The following is a 24,585-nucleotide window of genomic DNA, read 5'->3' as shown; positions in this document are numbered from 1 at the left end:
TCCTGTCATTGGCAACAACACATATGAACCTGGAGGACATTTAGTGTAATAAACCAGGCACAGAAGGACAAATCACATGATCTCACTTATATGTGGAATCTAAAAATGTGAAACTCATAGAAGAAGAGAGTAGAATCGTGGTTCCCAGGGTCTGAGAGTGGGGAGGTGGAGTTGGGAGATGTTTATCAAAAGATACAAAACTCTAGTTAGACAGGAGAAATAAATTCAAGAGATCTATTGTACAACATCATGACTATAGTTAATAATCAATATATTGCATTCTTGAAAATTACTGAGAGTATATTTTAAGTGGGCTCATTATAAAAAATGATAAATGTGTGATGTAATGCACATGTTATTTAGCCTGATTTAACCATTCCACAATATGTATGTATTTCAAAACATGTTCACAGTAAATACATATACATTTTATTAGTCAATTAAAAACATAAACACGAAGAGGAAAAAGAAAAATAAATGATAACAAACATTTCTACTTAGAACATGTTGAGCTTTGTAGGGAAGAAAATAATATTTATGTCAACTATTAAGAAATAAAACCAACATGCAAGGCAGCAAACAAAAGAAACACATTTTAATTGGGGTGTCAGTAATTGCAATTGAGGAGACACAGGTATAGCAAGCAGCCAAATCATTTTCCATCAGTATAGGTTGGGCAAGGGCTGAGAAAGGTTTACTGTTAAGTTTACATATCTGAAAGGTTTTAGCACAGTCCATGATCACTGATGGCTGTTTAGTTCATCACAGCTGTCTCCTCAGGACGTTGGTGATCAGGCCATATAAACAGTTGCAATCTCATGCAGCTGGTTTTACAATTTGGCCCAGTTTAACAGGTCAAATTTCATCCAGGTGTATACTTGACTGGAGTCCAGCATCTTAAGCTTTCCCAGCTCTGTTTTAGACATTGCTGGCATAACCTTCCTCAGTTTGGAGTTTCTTTTCACACTTAAAATTGAAACTTCTTCCTTTCATTTTTGTCTTCCTGCTTTAATTTCATAATGTATTTTCTAGTCTTTCCCTTTTCATTCTCTCCTCTTTCTTTATTTTTAAAAAAATTTCTGATTTTTAACCCCTTCCTCTGTTTTCTTCTCTCTCTGTATATCTATATCTATAATATATATCTATATCTATATATATTTTCCTTCATGTAGAATTTAGGGAACTTCTAAATTATTTCACTTACCCAGCATTGATAATCACAGAAAAATATTAGTCTATGACTTCTCTTCTTACTTAGGAAATCTGAAGCATTAAAGAGTTTTATCTTAGATAGCATAACTGGAAAGTCAATAACTCTTAGTTCTTTTCATTTTCTCATTTGCTATTACTCTCTTCTGTCATATGTTTTATAAACAGATGGATATGGAATATCATTATAAATTTTCTTGAGGAAGAAGAGAAGTAACAGCCAGGAACTTCTACATAACAACAATTACTTTTGCTTTTAGGCATAACGATAATTGTTCAGTCTAACCTCCATTAACTCATTGAATAATTCTATTGGGAAGTTTATGGGTTTTTTTTTCAGTTTTTTGACTCAAAAAGCCCATTTTTAATTGAATTATTGCTAATTTGTAAAAGTTTTTAATATGGTTTAACTGCAAGTCCTTTATTAAATATATGATTTGCATGACTATTTTCTCCTATTCTGTGGCTCGTATTTTTACTTTATCGATGATGTAAATAAACAAGTACAAAATATTTAATTTTGATAAGGTCTAGTTTATATGTTTTTGGTACTTTTGCTTTTATCATCATATCTATAAATGTTTTACATAACACGAGGTCCCAAAGATCACTTCTATAATTTTTTCTCGGACTTTTATAGTGTTAGCTCTTATATTTAGATCTATGGTACATTTTAAGTTAATTTCTGCATATGTTGTGAGGGAGAAGTCCCACTTTGTTCTTTTGAATGTAGACATACAGTTCTCGTAGTACTTTTGTATGTGTTGAAAGAATATTCTTTCCCCATTAGATATTCTCAGCACTTTGTCAAAAATCAATTGACTATAAATAATGTGCTTTATTACTGAACTCTTGATTCTATTTGATTGATCTATGTGTCTATTCCCAAACCAGTAACTCAGTATCTTCATTACCATAGCTTTGTAGTAAGTTTTGGAATCAAGAAGTGTGTATACTCCTATGATTTTTATTTTCAAGACTGTTTTTGGCTACTCTGAGTGCTTTGCTTTACATGTGAATTGTAGGATTAGCTTGTCAATTACTGAAAAGTATCAGCTGGGATTTTTGATAGTGATTTTGTTGAATCTGTAAAGTATGACCATCTTAACAATAGTAACTTTTCTGATTCATGAACATGGTATGTCTTTCCATTTATTCTGGACTTATTTAATTTTTTAACAATACTTTGCTCTTTACAGAGTCTCAGTTTTGTACTTCTTTTGTGAAATTTATTCTTAAGTATTTTTTTCTCCTTGATGCTATTATAAATGAAATTGCTTTCTTAATTTCATTTTCATGTTGTTTATTGTTAGTGTGTAGAAATACAATTGATTTTCATAACTGGCCTATTTACTGTCTCTGACACAGGATTTAAATCCATTAGTGTATTGCTTTTGTTTCCTTGTTCTATTTTATGTCCTAGCTTCCATTTTAATCACAATATGCATTTCAGCTTATTTCATTGTCTTTTTATCTTTTTATTGTCAGAAAAAATATCTTTCTAATGTTTCTTTTAGAAAAATAGCAAAATCTTTGTTTTCTATAGTATAAGACATTTTCATTAAACATGTTATTAATTCATTGTGTGGTGCTATAAATGTAATATAGTCTTTCAACAAATAGAAAAATATGTATTCATATATACCAAGAAGAAAAATATTTGGAATTAGCTTAGACATTCAAAAGGAAGTTTATTCAATTTGTACAGTGCCACTCATCCCTTTTGTTGGTGGCCATTCATCCTGAAGGTCACGACTGTAATTAATGTGTAGACTATGACAATCATTTCATCCAGATTGTCTTCATTTTCTACTCTCACGTGCTTCAGTGAACTTTGCACAATGTTATCCCCAATTAGTGTCTTTGAAAGTACCACTTTGTGTTTACTCCACACACAAAAATAAGTGTTTGATTCTTTACTTTCCAACAAAGTCTAAATGTCGTTTGAATTGTTCATCCCAATATCCTTCAAATTTGCTCTTCTTGCTTTATTTCTATTTATTCAACAATTCAAAATCTTACATCTTTAAAATATAAAATATCTGTCTCTCCTAAATCTTACTTTCCCTTGTTTATATCTGTTTATATAAATATATTTTCCCTTAACCACAAACCTTTATGTAAAAAATTTTACCGAAAATTTATCTTAAATATTATTCTGTAGTATTTCTGTTGTGATGACTGCAAATTGGATGATATCTGTTTTTTTCTGTTTTGCCTATATCTTTAACTGTCCATCTCTCCCTTTTCACGAAGTATGCTGTTTATGCCACACGATAATGTTGACTCTTAGAAGGCTGTTTTATATTATTTAATTTTAATTTACTTATGTTATCTCAAACCCACATAAGCCTCCCAAGCTAATTAAAATGTAAGTATCAATGTTTGTCTCCTCTTTCAACCACCTGATCCCTAGATTGTAAAATATTTGAAGGCAGGACATTTATGTGTTTTGACTCAATCTGTTTTTACTTTGATGTATTTTCCAAGTGTTACACAAACTAGTGAAATGAATGCACAATAAACGAGACTTTAATCTTCACAGTCAGTTTTGTCTTAAAAAAAGTGCCATTATAATATGTTTCCATTGGTTAACATAGTCTACTAATAGTATGCCAAAATATTTCTCATCATATTTATTCAAGGATAACTAGGAATTTAAGTGATAGAAATATACTGAAGAAATATATTTTATCATTACTTATATCTATTATTATATGAGAATTTTATTTATTTTTAAAAGAGTAAAAGGCATTAGTTTCTAATTGTTTAGCTCTGATAAAGAATAGAAAATTTTGGGGGCCACCAAAGATATGACATAAATGCTTAAATAGCAATATTAAAGTGTTGAAATCCATTTGTAAATTTGAAATAATAATATAATTTATTTTTATGAATATAATTATATAATTATAATAAATAATATAATCTACTACATTTAATGCAAAATCTATTTGCATTACATTTGAAGTAATAATTTCTGTGTAAAGAAAATCATGCAGAGATAAATTATTCACAATTTTAATATTTTTAAATGTCATAAAATTTGAAAGGCAAACAATGACATTTATGTCAATATAGGGTTAGTTACATTAAGTTGAATCAATAGCTGTTTACTTAAAAACAAAACAGCAAAATCCAGCTAAAAGACAAATACTCAATAACATAAATGCCAGAAATATTAAAGAACTATACAATATTGCACTAGCATGTTTCAGTATACACATCCTGAAAACTTTAAGACATATCTAAGTGCGTGTCTCTTAATCATATTATCTAGAAATAATTATTGAATTCTTAGCATGCTTGACAATCCTGATTATAATTTTTGTAAAACCTTTAATAAATGTAATAAATTTCAAAAATATATGTATATATAATGATTTCTTATTTTATGCAATATTAATAATAGATTTACATAGCAACATAAAAGTTTAGTCATGGTCATTTCCAGACTAAAAATGGCAACATACTATACTAGACCAGAGAGGTTAGAGCTGGGATTTAGGTTAGATATGAAAGTGTTTTGCAGGTACATTAAATTAAGTAGTTCAATGGGCACTCCCAGAAAGGATAATTAAGGGCAACCTGTAATTATACACATTTACTTAGCACCCAGAAACAGAGAGCACTGTGGAAGTAGTCAAATTAATAGGATGATAGTGTGCTCAGTGTAATATTTTCTGAGTTTGAGGAGAAGATGCCTGAATTCGAGGAGGGTGTTGAGAGACATCCATTTAGAAATGTACAATAAACAAATGGATGTGCACATCTGGAATTTAGAAGAAATAGTTCAGATGGTCAGCAGTATGTAATTGGCAGTTGAAAAAGAGAAGACATGAGTATCAGAAAAAATAGAGTGAGAAAGAAAAAGTAACTCTGAAGAAGGAATACCAATATGTGAAGAGGAAAAGGAGAAGAGACATCCACAGAGGAGACTGAGTAGGCTTAGACACAGAAGCAGAAAAAAATCAGGAGCATAGGATGTCAAGGAGGACAAAGTTCCACATTTCTCAAGCACTGCTTAGAGAGCAAAACATATATGAAACACAATAAACTGTTTAGTGTATATGGAAATATAAAAAAAAAAAACACATCGGTGATGTTGGTAAGAATTTTAGTGATCTAGAGAGGAGCAGGAACTAAATGTTTATGGATTGAGACACAATCCTGCTCAATGTACCTCAGGCACAAAATATGAAAACCACACTAAGGCTCATCCAATTCAAATTCTTTGAAACCATTTATAAAGACAAAATCTTTAAAGCCGACAGGGAAAAAGGATCTGCACAGATAAGACAAAGTCAAGGATGAAAAGCAGATTTTTTTTTTTTACAAAAACAATGCAAGTAAGAAAACAGTAGACTGAGATGTTACGTTTAGGTTGCCAACATTGACTACCTAAAATTTATATTTTTTGCAAATATCTTTTAGATATTAACATGAAATATAGACATTTTAAGATATATAAAACAAAAAAATCCTCAAAAGCACATCCTTGATATAAAAAAGTATTTTCAAAAACTCTGTCTGGCAGAAGAAAAAAAATAATGCCAGCAGGAAACACGGACCTACCGAAAGAGCACTGAAAATGGAAATTGTTTATGTTCCAGCCATGACATTGCTAAGCCTTTACCTAAGAGAAAATACAGTATAGATTGATGCAGAGATGTGTACGTGAGTGTTCACAGCACCTTCCTTCTGATATTGCAAAACTAGAAACATCCCAAAAGTCTATCAACAAGCAAATGGAAAAACAAACTCCATTGTGGAATATTATTCAGTAGTACAAAGACATGAACTCATAATGCATGTTTCAACATAATCGAATCTCAATGTAATAACTGAGTAAGAGAAATCAGGAAACACACAGTATATACCATAAAATTTTATTTTTAAAAATTCCATAAAAAGGAAACTATAGTACAGAAAACAAGTTAGTAGTTTTTCCCTGGCCCCACATTATTAATTTCAATATAATATGAAGAATCTTAAAAAGAAATTAGCAGGTAAAACACGTACACACACACATGCAAATAAAGAACAAAGAAAGTTGTCTACTTTAAACAAAAAATGCTGTAAATTTTTAATAGTGCAGAGCTTTGAAGTTCAAAACCCAAAGGAAAGGAAAGAGCTTACCATAGATGTTTCTTTGATAAAAATGGGCCACTAAACATAGCATCCAAAGAAAAGAATATGATTAACACAAATATTTGGCTGCAATATGTACATAGTAAAATAATTAAATCATGCATAGATGTAAGCATTGAAGTCTTGAATGTGATAGTATTAAGATTTTACTTTAACAAAAATTTTATCTATTTCTGAAGTAGGAATGCTTGTAATTCACTTATATGGCTGTTATTCAAAGGGATCTTATAATGTTCTTTCTCATATTTTTCCATGGCACATTGAAACCAGATATATATCAAATGAGAAAATCATGTCTCTCCGATTAAAAAGTTGTACTTGTAAAAAGAATCAGGCACTCATGTAGTAAAGATTTAATTTCTTTAAACAAATGGGGGGCTGCTTTCCTACTCCTTAGAATTTTAATTTTCAGAGAGTGGATAATCAAATAAACATTAATTTCTTTCCATGTAATTTTAAAACCTCTGAGTCATGGAGCAGTTCTATGTTTTAAATTCTTGCCTGATAGTGCAATGAAGTAAACCATTATTCATTATTTTGCCATTTTAAAATTATTTTCCAGATCATTCAGGGAAGCACTGAGACCCAAGTATCACAAATTTATGATTGCTAACTTAACTTACAATATATCATAATCCCCTTAACCTAGCAGTCTGACCGTTTCCTGATTTTTGTCTGCACAAGAGTAAATTGCATTTGTAAAACAACTTTTGACTTCCTTCTCACTATCGTTTCCTTTACTTGCTAGAGGTACAAGGGATAAAAGTAGGCAAAGGGGTATAACTGGTGGTAAGCCCAGTCCAGTTCGTAATGGATACATATGTTCTCTGTAGGGATGAATGGCATGCTGCACAAAGATCATGTAAATTGGCCACATATTTCCGATCAATTTTGTATCCTGGAAAAGCAACACAAAGACTCAAGTGAGTATTAACTTTCCGATTTTCCAGAGAAGCATGGGGCCAAAACCTGAACTTTCTTCAGTGGCACAGCTGGCTTCACCACAAGTGCCCCCTCATACACATACACATAGATACATACCTAGAAAGATGACAAATACATATATATATATATATATATATATTTTTTTTTTTTTTTTTTTTTTTTTTTTTTGAGACGGAGTCTCGCTCTGTCGCCCAGGCTGGAGTGCAGTGGCCGGATCTCAGCTCACTGCAAGCTCCGCCTCCCGGGTTCACGCCAGTCTCCTGCGTCAGCCTCCCGAGTAGCTGGGACTAAAGGCACCCGCCATCTCGCCCGGCTAGTTTTCTGTATTTTTTTAGTAGAGACGGGGTTTCACCGTTTTAGTCAGGATGGTCTCGATCCGCCCGTCTCGGCCTCCCAAAGTGCTGGGATTATAGGCTTGAGCCACCGCGCCCGGCCTTATATATTTTTTAAATGACCAGAAGGGAGGTGGATAAAAAGAAATGTGAGGTTTTCCACTGTATTTATTCCGAATGGGTTTAATGTGTTACACTTTTTAGTAAAATGCTGCCACACACAAAATGCTCTCCAAAAAATTCACTGGGTAATAATTCTATGTGGAACCCTCTAAAAAGTTATAAATTTGCTTCAATTTTTTCAGATGATACACATAGTAGTAATACTAACTTATTCACAAATCAGACTCTTCTAAAAATGCACGTTAGAGCACTTCATGGTAAGGGGAACCTTCTTGGAAACTTCCATAATGGCACTGTGTTAACAAATGCATATTGACTTTATGAAGCCTACAGAGAAATCTGGAATTATTGTTTTTGAAATTTTGAAGAAAGGTTTAAGTTCATGGGGCTTTAGAAAAAAAATTTCTTTAAATTAAGCATTTTAACATGCTGAAACAATAAGAGTTAGAGTGTTCAAAGTCATATAGAAAATTAACATGGGACTTAAAATATTTGAAAATATGGTAATGGTAATGTACATGCCTATGGATTTTTACTGTGAATTCTATACTCAAAATCTATGACTTGTTCAGTTTTAAATTTTAAAATAGCTATTTTAACAGAATAAATGATGACTAAACTTATTACTAAGATATTATTTAATGCAATAAAGTAAATTAGTAATTATGTATTAGTAATCATATTATAAATGATATGAGCAATTATTAAGTTAGTAATCATACAATATTATAATATGAATTTTTTAAAGTTTCAATGATTTATAAGGCCCTAAATAGCTTAAACAATCTTGAGAAAAAAAGAATAAAGCTGCAGGCATCACATATCCTGTTTTCAAATTACATTACAAAGTTATATTAATCAAAACAGTGTGATAGTGGCATGAAACCAGACATACAGACAATGGAGTGGAATAAAAACCCCAGAAATAAACCCACACATATATGGTCAACTCATCTTCAACAAAGATGCCAAAATTACATGATAAGGAAAGGATAGCATTTTCAAAAAATGATGTTGAGAAAACTGGATATCTGTATGCAAAAAAATAAAAAATGAAAGTAGATTCTTATCCCACACCAAACACAGAAACAACATAAAATGAGTTAAAGACTTAAATATAAGACCTGGAACTGTAAAACTACTGGAAGAAAGCATAGAGGTCGAGCTCCATGACATCAGTCTTGGCAATTACTTTTTGAATATGACACCAAGAGCAGAGGCAAAAAAAGCAACAATAAACAAATGGGACTACATCAAACTAAAATGTATCTGCAGAACAAAGGAAAATAAAAATACAAAGACAACTAGTAGAATGAGAGAAAATATTTATAAATGATATATTAATGATAGATTAGTATACGCAACATATAAGGAACACATACAACTTAATAGCAAAAAAAAAAAAAACCTATTTAAAAATGGGCAAAGGATCTGAATAGATGTATTTCTGAATAAGACGCATGGCTAATAGGTATATAAAAGGGTGCTCAGCATCACTAATCATCAGGAAAATGCAAATTATGACCACAATGAGATATCAACTCAGTGTTAGAATGGCTATTATCAGAAAATCTAAAGATAACAAGTGTTGGCAAAGATATAGAGGAAAGGGAACCCTTATACACTGTTGCAGAAAACACTGTAGAGCTTCCTCAAAAAATTAAAAATAGGACTACCATATTGTCTAGCAATCTCATTTCTGTGTTTAGATTCAAAGGGAATGAAATTAGTATCTCAGAGAAATATTTGTACTCCCATGTTCATTGCAGCATTATTCACAACAGCCAAGATATGGAAACAGCCTAAGTGTTAATCAACAGATGAATGAATAAAGAAAATGTGAGCTAGATAGATAAAATGATAGATAGATAGATAGAAGATAGATAAATGAATATAAATATATACCCATAATAGGATACTATTCAGCCTTAAAAAAAAAAAGAAGGAAATCCTGTCGTTTGCAACATGGATGAATATGGAGAGCATTATGCTAAGTGAAAAAGTCAAATACACACAGACAGATCCTACATGATCTCACTTATATGTGGAACCTAAGAAAGACGAACTCATAGAAGCAAATAGTAGAATAGTTACTGGTAGAGACTGGAGTGCTTGGGGATGCAAGAGTTGTTGGTCAAAGTGTACAAAGTTTCAGCTATAAGGGAATAAATTCAGGAGACTTAATATATAGCGTGTTTACTGTAATTAATTATAATGTATTACTTGAAAATTGCTAAGAGAGTAGATCTTAACTCTTCTCACTTTAAAGCAACTAATTATGTGAGTTGAGGCATATGTTAATTAGCTTGATTATGATAATCATTTCACAATGTCTATGTGTATCAAAACATCACATTGTATACTTTAAATATATAAAATTATTGTCAATAATAATGATATATTTCCAGATGAAATGAATTGTCTCACATATCAATTTTGATTTATATCAGGTATTTTTGCATACATGTTACAAGGGTAAATGAATTACTCTGAATTACTATATTAAGTCTTTTATTGGTGAATTTTGCATAACAAAGTTTCAAAAAGTGGGGAAAATATAAAAATAGTACTAAATAAATCTACTGATGTTTCTGTTGACTTAGAACTATTATATTCCTTTTGTTTCTTACTCTCTTTCTTAGACAAATCCCAGAGTAAAATGTACCAAGTTGTTAAATCAATAGCCTGAAAGAGCACATCTCCAGATAAAACAAGTACAAATGATGATGAGAGTAAATAAATCTAATTATGTCCTTGTCACAAAAGTTATCTCTGAGACCAGTAAGGCATACATGAATAACTAATTGCTTTTGTGTATTTAAACAAAGATGTTTAACAATTCAAGACGCTTGTAATATTCATTTTATTCCTAACAGACAGATAGTAAAGCAGGGGCAAAGTTCACTTCTGTTTTTTTCACCACCTTGGAAAATTTTGCAGGAATAAAGTCCAATTATTTGATTGTGCACACATTTTGTCCAAATAGTTACATACTATTGGGCTGCAAGAATAAAACAGGGAGCGAAAGAAAAATACTGCCTCTCTAGATTAGAGAAAAATAGTAGAGGTTTATCAAGGCCAAATAATAAGAAAAATATTTGCTTCAAATATGTATTGCCAAAGATATATTACATTAAGATCAAGATATTTCTATCCTAATGATGTTAGTTTATGGGTAGGGAATAGTTACTCTTAAATGTTGATGAGAGAACAAATCGTCACATTTCTGGTGGAAAACAGATATTTGATAATATATAAATCTATAAAAATATGCATACACATTGATCTATCAATTCTGCTTTCTTTTCATTTGTCTTAGGAAAATAATAATGGTTACATATAAAACATTACCTACAAGAATATAAAGTTTAACCACCCTAAATGCTAAATGTAGAACTGGTTAAAAATGTGATATGCTCATGTAGTAAAATACTGTGTGATTTATAACATATATTCAGCAATATGAAAATATGTTAAGAACATATTGTTAACATATGAAAACTAATTATAGAAGGCATGCATTGGATTATTTCATGGCAAAAAAAAAAAAAAAAAAATGAACTGCCTTTTGTAGTTAGATAACACTCCACCCAAATCTTCAGTATTAATTTCCTGAATGCTGTTCAATGATCATAGAACCCTCCTCTCAACCCAACCACAACTGATTGATGCAGGCAGCCATGAGCCCCTCACCTTGTCTGAACCAATATACATCTTTTTAAAAAACGTCTTCTCAAAGAGAAAAATTTGTCCATAATTATATCAGCAACTTGTGAACTTGTGAGATGTCAAGAATAATATCTGGTAGGTGATCTGGAAAATAGAGAAAAATGTTCTGTAGGGAAAGAGATCAACAAAGCTAACACTCAGAGAGGTATAAAGATCAGAGGTCGAATAAAAGAATTTGGAGCATTTCAGTCTGTGAATCTAGCCCATGTCTGAACTCTGGCTGCAGTCTTAAGCTTAACTCAATGCAAACCTTGTATCTATCCACTTAATTATTGATTTCAGCTTATGTTAACTTCATTGAGTTTCTATTACATGTCAGTAAACATGTTCTCTGCAAAAGTTCTGGGCAGATAGTTATGCAAATGTCAATAGGCATTATTAATACGTAGTAGAAGAATTGGCATTTTTCTTGTTAATATTTTCTGCATTTTCAAAAATTTGTAAAACAATCTATTACATTTGAACATGGAAAATGTTAATTAAGTTTAAGATTAAAATATTTAAAGTATTTGGATGTTGTTGATGGAATATGAATTTATAGAATGGAAAACACTCATTCATCAGAAATTTTAGGTTACATTCAAACTGTTAATATATACTCTTGTATGTGTGTCAAGGTACACATACACTCATACACAAATAAATGTAATTTCAGCATGTTCTGTAATATCATGACATTGCAAAATATTCTAAGTCCCCATCAATATAACAGTAGTCATAACAATACATTAGAGTATAGAATTCTATGGGAAATGACATAGATTAAGATATATACTTATGTGTGTGTATACATATATATATTTATATACACACAGATATATACTGATATTAAACATTTTAAAGATATATTAAAGAGTGAAATAAACCAGTTATGTATACCTAATAAATTAATAAATATACATATATATATACATATATATATATACTGGTATTTTCAGATAAAACTACTTTTGGAATTTTGCATGAGAGGCGGTTAGCTGTAGTTATTTCCTGGTGTGGTTAAGTAAAATGGGTCAATCAAGGCTCAAATGTAGAGTCTGAGATAAGGAAACATTTTCTAACCCATATAATTCTGGTATTTTTTTGAATTTTTATATGTCATAATCATGTATTTTCATTAATTCAATTTAAAACTTTGTGTAAATATACTTTGCCATCAATCTTACATGGAAAAAAATGAAGTTGAGAGAGAAAGAGGGAAAAGAATAAGGAAATTAAGTAAGGAAAAAAGAATGTTTGATGGACATAGCTTCTCTCCTACTCTTGGACATACACCTGAGTTCATTGACACTGTGTGATAACATCCAATTCCATTATGGATCTGGAGAAAATAAACAAATTCATCATTCTAAATAAAGAGGACATAACCATCTCTTTCATTGGATTACTAAGGTATCTGCATTGTACATGGATAAAAACATTCTTTCAACCACAAACAATTGTAGTCTCAAAATAGTTTTAAAAAAACTTAGCTATAATTTCCAGCATTTTCAAGAAACCAGCTTAACCCTACAAAATTCTATTTCAATTCCACTTCTGTGTCTCTGCCAATGGATTATGTGATTATGTATGAGGCTGCACAATGAAGCTTTTAGCTGCTACATGTTTTGAAACTCCATTTTCAAGATTAAAAGGCTGTAAAGTGAAATACATTTGTTCACGTGCCAAAAATAGTAGGGAACTTATAAACAGAAGGGAATACAGATATATCGAGAACAGAAAACATTGTTTTTATAATTTCTGTATTAAATTGTGTTCTCATGTATACAGAATAATCACATTATTAAAACTGTTATATTCAAGAGATAAGATTTTTCTAATTAAACCTAGGAAATCACAGCTAGCACTAAAATAATTTTTTCTAGTAATTTTCTTGAGATTAAGAATTACATTGAAAAACCAAGTTTAAATCTCTGATTTAAAATGTATTTAATGAGATTTTTCTTTCCTTAAAGTCATTAACTTTGAGAAGTACATATTACCTACTGTTCTTGACATGAATTCAATCTACTTTGTTTACTACAAATGCTTTCCTAGGTACAATATGACAGAAAGCCATAAAATGAAAAAGGCTTTCATGTAAAAATCAGTATAAATCTGTTTACTACTTTATAAACACCCTTCCATCAGCCATGGCCAAGGAAGATAAGGTTTTTAGGTTAATGAACTCTCTTTTCTATCTTCTGACTTCTGAGTGTTATAAGACTATGCATTGCTCCTATGAGATAAAGCAATGAAAGGATCCAGTAATATTGTTTGTCAGCGAAATATGTCAATCAGAAAAAGAATGCATGCCACTGATCAACAAAACATTTCTCTCAGTATCTGAATATTTGAATAATTGAAATTAGTATCTGAATATTTGAAATTCATAAACAGAATTCTGGGAAACATAATAACAAACTTCTATGACATATTCTTTTTTAATTTTCACTATTCTGAATAATGAGAAAATACTCGGTGAACACTTTGATCTATCTGTATCTTTGTTACATATTTCATGGAGGAGGTAGTTAAAAATTCAAATTTACATCTAAAATATTAGAAATTGATTTTTCAAATAAGAGATTATATTTTCTCTGACATTTTTTCTGAATCATAGGAGGCACATTTTCATAACTTTTTCCACAGGTTTATTGGAATGCATCTTTTTTTTCTTCTTGGAAGACTATTTATCATTATTCTTCCTAGACCATTTCTCTTCACATTTGTTCATTCTCACTATGAATTTTATTGGATTTGGATTAATTTAGTAGAAATATATTATGGATTTTACTGAAATAATGCACTTAACAACAGTCACTAAATATACCTTGCATAGTAGTGCCCATACGTTTTATTTATTTTGTTATTAAGGATCACTAAATCTCGTTTTGTTATAACATTAAAAAATCTTAAATCATGGATGCATAAAATAGTTTTTAAAAAAATCTACATACCTCATTATAGCTTCCTAATATAATTTTAATTGATAACATAATTATATTTCAAAATGCAAAATACATTTTGTTGCTTTAAATATGAACCAATAAAAATTACACAATTCAGAATAACTTCAATATGACAGTCTCAATAATGGCAAATGTATATATTTTAAAGTGTATTCTGTATACATGTATTTGTTACAGAGAAATGAAAATGAATGATTAATATCAATATTTGAATCATAAATATATGATATATGAATAAATTCTGTGGGGAACATTGCTTGGAAATATGAGTCCTAGAAACAAAATAAATGATGACTGAAGAAATTATAATTCAGCTGTATTTTAAATAAATTCTGTGGAAATAACCTTGCTATGATACATGAATTCCATATATTTTCAAGTATTCGGGATTCAGCTTGAAGTTACTCTTCATTCTAGCTTTTATCTATTTGGAGAGATTGAAAATAAACTCCCTGTAGGCTCTGAATATTAAACCTTTGTCAAATGGATACATTGCAAAAATTTTCTCCCATTCCGTAGGTTGTCTGTTCACTCTGATGATAGTTTCTTTGGCTGTGCAGAAGCTCTTTAGTTTAATTAGATCCCATTTGTCAATTTTTGATTTCGTTGCTATTGCTTTTGGCATTTTCATCACAAAGTCTTTGATCGTGCCTATGTCCTGAATGGTATTGCCCAGATTTTCTTCTAGGGTTTTTATAGTTTGGGGTTTTACATTAAGTCTTCAATCCACCTTGAGTTGATTTATGTATAAGATATAAGGAGAGTGCCCAGTTTCAATATTCTGCATATGGCTAGCCAGTTCTCCAAGCACCATTTATTAAATAAGGAATCTTTTCCCAATTCTTGTTTTTGTGAGGTTTGTCAAAGATCAGATGGTTGTAGATGTGCTGTATCATTTCTGAGTTCTCTACTCTGTTCCATGGTCTAAGAGTCTGTTTTTGTACCAGTACCATGCTGTTTTGGTTACTGTAACCTTGTAGTATAGTTTGAAGTTGGGTAGTGTGATGTCTCCACCTACAACCCCATTAAAAAGTGAGCAAAAGACATGAACAGCCACATCTCAAAAGAAGACATTTATGCGGCAACAAACATAAAAAAAGCTCAACATCACTGATCATTAGAGAAATGCAAATCAAAACCACAATGAGATACCATATCACACTGGTCAAAATGGCGATTATTATAAAGTCAAGAAAAAACAAATGCTGTTGAGGTTGTGGAGTAGAAGGAATGCTTTTACACCATTGGTGGGATTGTAAATTAGTTCAACCATTGTGGAAGACAGTGTGGCGATTATTAAAAGACCTAGAGGTATAAATTTGACCCAGCAACCCCATTACTGGGTATATAGCCAAAGGAACATAAATCATTCTATTATAAAGAGACATGCATGTGTATGTTCATTGCAGCACTATTCACAAAACTAAACACCACATGTTCTCATAAGTGGGAACTGAACAATGAGAACATATGGATGCAGAGAGGGGAACAGCATACACTGGGGTTTATCGGAAGGTGGGATGTGAGTAGGGAGAGCACTAGGAAAAATAGCTAATGGATGCTGGGCTTAATTCCTAGTTGATGGGTTGATCTGTGCAGCAAACCACCGTGGCACATGTTTGCCTATGTAACCTACACATCCTGCACATGTACGCTGGAACTTAAATTAAAAGTTTAAGTAAAAAAACAGAAAAGAAAAAAGAAAAAGAAACTACATTTTTCAGTCTCCTTGAATTTATTAATAATTTTCTGACAATTAGATGTACTCCTATGAGGTTTGGAATTGAGTCCTAGGACGGGTTCCTGCAACTCTTGGGTGCTATGTCTGACAAGTAAGTAATACTGGGGCAACTTAGAGCCATCCTGTAACAACATGCATTTCAGTTTCTATTCTGTACCTTCACAGGTGGGAGAGGCAGTTGTATCAGGGATGGTTGCATCTTCTTGGATTAGGCTACCTCTCTGGAAGCCTCAGTTAAACAATTCTGTGTTATTTTGTGACATTCTTAGAAGAAGCAGTTTGGATCTTTCTTTTTCAAGACTCCCACTAATTTTTAAGACACCAAATTGCCAGTTATAATTTCATTCCTACTTGAGATAGCAGGAGTCTTTTTTGCTTCTGACACTGATCTCAGAATAATGCATTTTATACTAGAATTAAGATGGAATAGCTACTTCTGATAGAACTTGATTAACTAAAGGAAGAAAATAGCAAGTTACAAGTTGCTCAAGGCAAACTCTGAGGACTATATATATATACACACATATATATACACACACACACACACACAAACATACACACACTACCAGGTACTACATCTCTTGAAAATTTTACTGGAAAAGAAAAAAACACAGACAATAAGGTCTGGTATGGCAGATACTGAATTATACTGTAAATTGAATGTACAAACTTTTTGTAAATTAAATGTAAATCGAATTGTACAAGTAAAATTTTTAATATTTATTAAGTAGGACTGAAACTTAGATAATGGTAGTGAAGACATCTAGGTGAATTGTGTTTACATACTTTGAACACAAAAGCGTCTCCTCGTCTTTCCTTTTCTGTTAAGAGTAATCCTATCGTACTTGAGGCCTAATAACTATTTTACTTTAAATATTTTCCTTGAAAATAACACACATTATATTCTGGACTATTTTTATCAGAAATTTCTGTATCCAGACAGAAACCAGAATCGGGACAATTTCAAAGTCCCCTAGGGTATCAGGGATCTTCACTGAGAAAAGATTATCTAAATTTTACAAATTTTATCAGAAATCTGAAAAATAAATTTTATAAGTGATATACAAGAGAGAAAGGAATAAAACTGTCGATTGAACCAAGATGGATAGTGATATGGATATATACTTTAAATATTCTACTTAGTTCTATTCTCTATTGAAAGTTTAGTGTTGAAGACTCCAACTATCTTCCCGCATTTAGAAGCTCCGTTATTAGGTGCTATATGTTTATCATTGTTATATTTTTCTAATGAGTTAACATTTTTATTGTTTTAAAATGCCTCCTTTTATATGTAGTCACATTTTCTGTTTTAAATGACACTTTTTTCTGTTAGTAGTGTATGCGTTCCAGCTTTTTTATGATTGCCATTTGTAAAATATTTTATTTTACACCCTTTGCTCTCCATCTATTTGTATATTTGAATGTAAAGATTTAAATGTGTCTCCTGCAAACAGCATATAGTGGGATCTTGTTTTTTAAACCTTTGTAAACATGCCTGCTTTTAATTGAATTTTTAATACATTTACATTTAATGTTATAATTGGCATAGTTGGACTTGTATCTGCTACTACTCTACTTTTTGTTCTATTTATGTGCCATGACTTTTTTCTTCCTTTATTCCTCCTTTTCATTAAGTGAATATTTTCTAGTGTAGCATTTTAATTCCTTTGATGATTTTTTTATATATTTTTTAAAATTTATTTTCTTAATGGTTACTCTAGACTTATGGACATTTTATCAGAACTGACATTAGATTTATATTAATTTAATTCTAGCAAGATATACTTAAAATGTTAATTCTATACAGCTCTATTCCCTCTTTCCTCTTTGTGTGTTATTGTTACTATATATATTACACTTATAAATGTCACAAACCCAATAATACATTGTTGTATTTACTATTTTATATAATTTTATGGTTTTTTTGAAAAAGTTGAGAGAGGAAAGGATGGCATGTATATATTCTTAGAGTTTGTTTTCTTGACTTTATTATACATCGTTTCTGGCTCTCTTCACTTCTTTTTGTGGATTCAAGTCACCATGTTACATCATCTACTTGTGTTCAATACAGCTTTACTTCTACCCACTCCCTTGTGCAGTTATTGCCACCAAATATATTATATTTCTATTTGTTATAGGTCCTATAGTAAAATTCAATACACAATGTTTTATTCAATTCCATTTTAAATAAGTGCTTTCCCTTGTACGTAATGGTTCATTATTCTTTTGCTTCTTTCAAGATTTTCTCTCTGTTTGGTTTTCAACGTATTTACTATGATGTTTCTGAGTGTGAATGTTTTTGCATGTATCCTACTTCAAAAAATCATAGAGCTTCTTGGATATACAGATTATTGCCCATGAAATTTTAGATGTTTTCAGCTATTATTTATTTGAGTGTTTTCTGCTACTTTCTTTTTCTCCTATATTCTGGTACTCCTATTACTTGTATATTGGTGTGCATAATGGCGATCCACGTTTCTCTGACACTCTGTTGTTTATTTACATTCTATGTTTGATGTACCATCATCATATCTTCCTTTATCTCTTTGAGCACAGTGTTCTTATTCTTTGAATATACTCACAAATTCTACTTTGAACTCTTTATCTGTTTAAATTTAACTGGATCCTCTCAAAGGCAGTTTTTGTTGACTTTCTCTTTTTCTCTTTTGTTTTGTTTTCTGCCACATTTTCCTGTTTCTCTGTATAATTTATAGCTTTTTTGTTATTGAAAACTACACCATCCAGATTATACAGTATCACAACTCTGGATACAAATTCCTCCTTCTCATCTTAAAGGCTTCTTATTATATGGTTTTCAGGTTTATTGTTTTAGGGACTATGCTAGAATATTTTGGTGAAGTCCATTTCCCTCACATTGTGAAGCCCTCTGATGTCATTATTTTAGGTGGTTCAACCTTTATGTGGGAGGCAGAATAATTATCTTCCAATAATTATCATCCTCATCCATGGAATCTGTGAATTTGTTACCTTACATGGCAATAAGGAATTTAGGTTGCAGATGGAATTAAGATTACTAATCAGCTGACTATAAGATAGGGAGATGATTTTGAATTATCCAGGTGAGTCAAGTATAATTACAGTGGTTATCATTTTCAGAATGCTGAGGCAAAACTTAAGTCAAAAGATACAATGTGAGAAGGACATCACCTATATTGCTTGTTTTGAAGGAGGAAGAAAAGGCTGTGAGATAAGAATGTGAGAAGCCTTTAGAAGCTTGGCAAAGGATTTTTGGCTAAGTCCCCAAAACCAATTGCAACAAAAGCAAAAACTGACAAGTGAGATCTAATTAAACTAAAGGGCTTCTGCACAGCAAAAGAAACAATCAAGTGAGCAAATAGATAACCTACAGAGTGGGAGAAAATATTCACACACTATGCATCTGGCAAAGGTCTAATATACAGAATTTATTTTAAAAAAATAAATCAACAAGCAAAAAACAAATAACCCCGTTGAAAACATAGGCAAAAGACAAGAATAGATACTTCTCAAAAGAAAACATACAGATAGCCAAGAAACATGAAAAAAAAAGCTCATCAGTAATCATCAGAGAAATGCAAATCAAAACCACAATGAGATACAATGTCACACCAGTCAGAATGGCTATTACTAAAATGTCAAAAAACAACAGATGCTGGCAAGACTGCAGAGAAAAGGGAACACTCATATACTGTAGTGAGAATGTAAATTAGTGCAACCACTGTGAAAAACAGTTTGTAGATTTCTCAAAGAACTTAAGACAGAGCTGCTATTCAATCCAGCAATCCAATTATTAGTTATATACCCAAAGGAAAAGAGATCATTATACCAAAAAGACATGGAATCAACCTAGGTGCCAAGTAATGGTGAATTGGATAAAGAAAATGTGGTACATATACACCATGGAATACTACATAGCCATAAAAATGAATGAAGTCATATTCTTTGCAGCAGCACAGATGAAGCTGGTGGTCATAATTCTAAGCAAAGTAACACAGGAACAGAAAACCAAATACCACATGCTTTCCTTTATGAGTTGTAGCTAAACATTAAGCACACATGGACATACATAAGGAAGCAATAGACACTGGCGACAACTTAAGAGAGGAGGAAGGGAGGAAGGGGGGCATAGAATGAAAAACTACCCATTGGGTACTATGCTCACTATCCAGGTGTAACACACCATATAATAAACCTGCACATGTACCCACTATGTCTAAAATGAAAGTTGCAATTAAAAAAAAAAAAAAAAGCAGCAGCTACAAAAGACAAGAAAATGTACGGTTCCTAGAGCTTCCAGGAAGGAATGTAGTTCTCTCAACACCTTGACTTTATCTTGGTGAGGCCTATTTTGTAATTCAGACCTCCAAAACTGTAAGATAATCAATTATTATTTTTGAAAATGCTAGTTGGTTGCAAATTTTATAGCAGCAGTAAAAAAATTAATATAATGTACCCCGCAATGATAGTGATTCTAGCAGGGATCTGTTTGACTTTAGTCTTTGATGTCTCTTTTAATATGTCTGCCTCTGTTGGTATTACACCTAAGTGTTAGGCTTCACTAATTGATTGGTTTTTGACAGTGCTCTAGGGCGTAAACTGCTCTAGAATATGATCAATTTAAAGTTGAGTCCCTTTTCAGGGATCCATTCTAATGCCAGTCTTTTCTATTTGCTCTGACTAAGGAGTGTGCTTTTTCTTAGCCATTTCTTACCATAGTTCTCTGAGCAAAACAGTTGGCCTATCATTTAGTTTCTTGTTGTCAGGGAGCTACTAGCTTTCTGTTAATCACTCACCAACAAAAGTTCCATTGTTTTTGAAAGTGCTCTTAGGCTGGAACTTCTCCAATTTCTGGTCTAAACAAAGCCGGTTTGTTCAGGGAGATCTTTGGAGCTTTCTTCTCAGAGTGCTTCCCTCCCTCCTTGGGAAAAATCTCTGAGTCATCGTTCCAGAGCTGAGGGTAAAGACAATAGTCCACCTCTCTCAGAGTGACAACACAGCTTTCTGAGTTGTTGGAGGCATTAGCCATTGGTCTTCATGGTTCAACTTTCTTAGTATGGAATAATTTTTTATAAATGAAATTAGGCAAAGGTGATTGGGACTCCAGAATTATTGGCCTATTATACCTGCCATAGATCTCTGTTCTGTGAGCAGGGACTGAGTTGGGGGAAAGGAGCCTCTATCTCATGGCTACCTTGCCTGGAGTTTAACCTTTGCAATATGTAGCTGAAGTAGATGAAAAATGCTGAAACCCTGATTTTGCTGAAGAAATATTATAGGCCTTGACTAGATAATAGAGGAAAATGAAGCTGCATCTTCTCAGCCACCCTTGGCCAGAATGAAGCTTCCATCATACTAAGCATGGGGAAAGGGATTAGGTCATGGCTAAGTGACAAAGATTCTCATTGTTCTAACTGAACAGCAAGACTTACAATGATTTCTTTTCTTTTCTTTTTTTTTTTTTTTTTTTTTTTTTTTTGACAAATGCTTCCTCTTGGTCACCCAGGTTGGAGTGCAATAGCGCTATCTGGGCTCATTGCAACCTCCACCTCCCCGATCCAAGCAATTCTCCTGCCTCAGCCTCCAGAGTAGCTGGGATTACAGGCACCTTTCACCATGCCTGGCTAATTTCTGTATTTTTAGTAGATTCACGGTTTCACCATGTTGGCCAGGCTGGTCTTGAATGCCTGACCTCAGGCAATTCACCTGCCTCGGCCTCCCAAAGTGCTGGGATTGCAGGCGTGAGCAACCACAACTGCCGACTTATAGTAATTCTCTTAAATAAATGTTTCTTCATTTGTTTGATGACCTTAGGACAATTTTCAGAGATATAAATAGTAGTTTTCTAAATAATTTTTACTTGTTTTGACTGTTTCACTGGAAAGTATCTCACGCTGACATTCTGGCAATGGACTGATAAGCATAAAAACCCATTTCATAGTGAGATCAGTGGTTCTGCAGAATCACTCTGGTTATTTTCCTAGTTCCTTAATGCCTGGTTGGCATAGACATATTCAAAAACTGGCAAAATTTCTATATTTATTTCATTAACCATGATATAAGAGATATTTTGGAAGACAGAGCCAAATGAATCACTTAGGGACACCTTTCCAAATGCTTGGTTTTATAGAATATTATACACATAATCAGATGTTAACTTTAATTACAGTTGTTGTTCCAGGTGTGACTTTATTGCCACAAACCATTGTAGCCAAGTATTTAAATTGGCAATATGGATAATGGGTTTTTCTTTCAAACCAGAACTTTCTTTCACTTGAAGGGAATGGGAGTACCTCTCATGATCTTACTTTGGGGCCATGCCAACTCTCTGACTTAGGCAAAAATCACATACAGAAATTAACAGGTACAAGATGTTTGGAAATATGTGTTCACAGCATAGAGTAACAAATAAAGAAATGAAAATGTAGGATACTGCTAGTTCAGTGAAATTTTTGAAATAATTATTTAAAATGCCCTCCAATGTGAAAAACAATTAATCTGTTATGTTCTGTCCCTGAGAAAGAAGCACAATGTTTGGTAAACTGCCTTGGTTTTGGAGACCACATATATAAAAATTAGTTTTGTTGCTATTATGGCAGTATGCAAGCCTAAGTTGGAATAGGATAATACAGGGTAGACTTTACTAGGTATTTATTATTGATTGGTCTGTTCTACCTCTGTTCTACACAACTACTAGTTGAAAAAATTTAAAAGCTATGTAACAGTATTTTTCTGAATTCTTTGAAGCAAGGACTCTGAATACAAATTATCATTTCCCTTTATGTGCAGGGTAAAAATGAGATAATTATTTTCTTGTTGATTTTATTTATTTATTTATTTATTGCTTGGGGCAAACAAGGTATTGGAAACAGAATACTTTTTAGCAGCGATATTTCCATGTCTGTTCTCTGTGTATACCAGTGGCAATTGCCTGATTTGACTCAGTAATTCTTGGATTATAGCTTTGCATGTCTATTCTCCAAATTTCTGGGTATTAAAGGAAATTACAACAGTAGTATAATTTTCTTCAGGAATAGCTGCAATAGCAGCTCCAGGGAAAAGAGCTTTCTTAGAGGATCAGCACTTTTTCGTTTTGGGGATCATTTTGAGAAACTCATCGTAGAAGCTGCTCTCTGTGTTAAACTACTTCCTATTGAAATCAAGTAGTGTGTTTTCCACAACAAGCCCTGGTTGACACAATTTTATATATTTAAAAGACTGATCATTTGATATTAGTTTAGAATGCCAATATTTAAAAAGAACATTTAACTTATAAAAAATAATAATTTAATGGGAAAGTTAGAAATGATGGAGATAAAGAGGAGTATTCCAGAAAAGCTTATACAGAGGCCTTAAAACGGAAAGAGTATGAAATTCATACTAATTCTAATTCCTGTTAGAAATTCATACTCTAACAGGAACTCAAAGGTAACTGTTAGAAAACGATAAGAATGACTAGATAATATTGGAGTGAGTTCAGATTCTTTAAGACAGAGTAAAAAGTTTGGAATTTCTTTGAAGTATAATGACCAGAGTTTTAAAACATAATATAATTTTAAATATGGGAGTAAAATTGTGTCTTTTGTGATTGAAGAACTGCTTTGAAAGTAGAAATGCCAGGTGGTGATGATGGATTGCTAATAAATTACCCAACTCTTCTTATTGTTTTATTTAAGTCTAGAAATTTATATGTGGCATTTATTGAAAGAAAGAACTATTTCATGTTTTTAATTTATTTATTAAGTTTAAAAGGAAAAAACTTTCTCTCAAAAATTCTTAAAGAATGTATAAGAGAGGTAATGAAATAGTAATGGTAGGGGAAAAAATGCTTACAGTTACACAGAAAGACTAGTTTTCTGATCTTGCATAAAAATATCTTTTTAATATATTTCCTCCCTTATATTAGCATGTATAACCTGTATGTTATCACATTGTGTACATACTACCCATAAATCATTTTGTTGTAATATTTATCAGTATTTTTTATGCTTCTCAAATAAAGGAGCTGTAAAATTTCAATGCAAAAGTTTGATTTAAGCTATGACTAAAGTCTATCTCCTATTTCTTTCTTATTTTTCTTTTTAACTTATATGACAAGAGTTTTTCAGTTCAGGACCAATGCATTTTCTCATATAAAGCATGATATTTAAGCCAACTTCATAACATTCTAGTTCAGTGTTTATGCCTTATTTACTCTACTAGGATATTCATTAATATATACAACACCCACACATACACAAATGTGTGCATCTAGATTTTGAAAAAGTTCCAACCATGGTATTAATCAAGATGGTCTATATTATGTGGGGATAGCCACAAACCCATGAATCTCAGTGGCTTAACACAACAAAGGTCTCTTCCTTGCTCAATTGCAGTAAAATCCACTGCAGATCCAAAACATCTGTTA

The sequence above is a fragment of the Macaca fascicularis genome, chromosome 7 (genome assembly GCF_037993035.2).
Source record: "Macaca fascicularis isolate 582-1 chromosome 7, T2T-MFA8v1.1".
In the NCBI taxonomy this organism is placed as follows: domain Eukaryota; kingdom Metazoa; phylum Chordata; class Mammalia; order Primates; family Cercopithecidae; genus Macaca; species Macaca fascicularis.
The sequence above is the reverse complement of the archived record's forward strand: the minus strand, read 5'-3'. Positions refer to the sequence as shown.